Genomic DNA, 2094 nt, shown 5'->3' with positions numbered 1-2094 from the left:
GTGTGTCTGTCTGTCTGTCTGTCTGTGTGTGTCTGTGTGTGTGTAGGTTTCACAAATTGAAATAAACATCAATAGGATTGTGGTTGTCCCTCATAGGCCAGGAAATTAAGATTAAAATTTGCGTTTGGTCAAAATGTCTGCAACAAAACCGTTCTTTTTACGATAATAGAATAGATCATACTGATCACACTGATATAAACTTGACCACCAACTATGTTGCATAATAGATGATTGTCTATTTGTTTCCTTTGTTCTTTGTTGTGTCTATTAATCCTTCAGGATTTTATGACAATAAATGATGTCGAGTCGAGTCGAGTCACTCACACACACACACACACACACACACACACACACACACACACACACACACAAACAGCTGAACTGGTGCATTGTCTTTTGAATTTAATTCATAGATACACAATAACAATGAGTCAAGTCATTCACCATGAATTCCACTGTGTTACATGCCAACATGATATGCCGCTGCCAGGAAAGAGCAACTTGACCTTAAAGGCGAAATGCCAATAGGTTGTTAAACTCACCACTACTACAAAAGGGAGAAACTGGGAAGCTTGAAATAGAAAAACAAAATGAGAGATCAATCTGAAAATCCCCTAGATAATATGAGAAATATGTTCCTGCAGACGGGTGACGGAGATGTGTTGAGATAACTGGGCAACAAGGTATCGGGATAGTGAGACACTGGGGCGTTGAGATAAGGGGACAGTTAGACCTGGGGCGTTGAGATAAGGGGACAATTAGACAATGGGGCATTGAGTTAAGGGGACAGTGAGACACTGGGGCGTTGAGATAAGGGGACAATTAGACAATGGGGTGTTGAGATAAGGGGACAGTTAGACAATTGGGTGTTGAGATAAGGGGACATTGAGACACCGGGCTATTGAGATAAGGGCACAGTTAGACAATTGGGTGTTTGAGATAATGGGACAGTGAGACACTGGGGTGTTGAGATAAGGGGACAGTGAGACACTGGGGCATTGAGATAAGGGGACAGTGAGACAATGGGGCATTGAGATAAGGGGACAGTGAAACAATAGGGCGTTGAGATAAGGGGACAGTGAGACACTGGGGTGTTGAGATAAGGGGACAGTGAGACACTGGGGTGTTGAGATAAGGGGACAGTGAGACACTGGGGTGTTGAGATAAGGGGACAGTGAGACACTGGGGTGTTGAGATAAGGGAACAGTGAGACACTGGGGCATTGAGATAAGGGGACAGTTAGACTATGGGGCGTTGAGATAAGGGGACAGTGAGTCACTGGGGCATTGAGATAAGGGGACAGTTAGACTATGGGGCGTTGAGATAAGGGGACAGTGAGACACTGGGGTGTTGAGATAAGGGGACAGTTAGACTATGGGGCGTTGTGATAAGGGGACAGTGAGACACTGGGGCGTTGAGATAAGGGGACAGTGAGACACTAGGGCATTGAGATAAGGGGATAGTGAGACACTGGGGCGTTGAGATAAGGGGACAGTGAAACAATAGGGCGTTGAGATAAGGGGACAGTGAGACACTGGGGTGTTGAGATAAGGGGACAGTGAGACACTGGGGCATTGAGATAAGGGGACAGTGAGACACTAGGGCGTTGAGATAAGGGGACAGTTAGACAATGGGGCGTTGAGATAAGGGGACAGTTAGACACTAGGGTGTTGAGATAAGGGGACATTGAGACACTGGGGTGTTGAGATAAGGGGACAGTTAGACAATGGGGCATTGAGATAAGGGGACAGTGAGACACTATGGCATTGAGATAAGGGGACAGTTAGACAATGGGGTGTTGATATAAGGGGACAGTTAGACAATGGGGCGTTGAGATAAGGGGACAGTTAGACAATGGGGCGTTGAGATAAGGGGACAGTTAGACACTAGGGTGTTGAGATAAGGGGACAGTGAGACACTGGGGTGTTGAGATAAGGGGACAGTTAGACAATGGAGTGTTGATATAAGGGGACATTGAGACACCGGGCTTTTCAGATAAGGGGACATTGAGACACTGGGGTGTTGAGATAAGGTGGCAGAGAGATACGGGGATGGTGAGATAAGGTGGCAGAGAGATATGGGGGTGTTGAGATA

Source organism: Babylonia areolata, chromosome 5 (assembly GCF_041734735.1).
Source record: "Babylonia areolata isolate BAREFJ2019XMU chromosome 5, ASM4173473v1, whole genome shotgun sequence".
Lineage (NCBI taxonomy): Eukaryota > Metazoa > Mollusca > Gastropoda > Neogastropoda > Buccinidae > Babylonia > Babylonia areolata.
Note: the sequence above shows the minus strand (reverse complement) of the source record.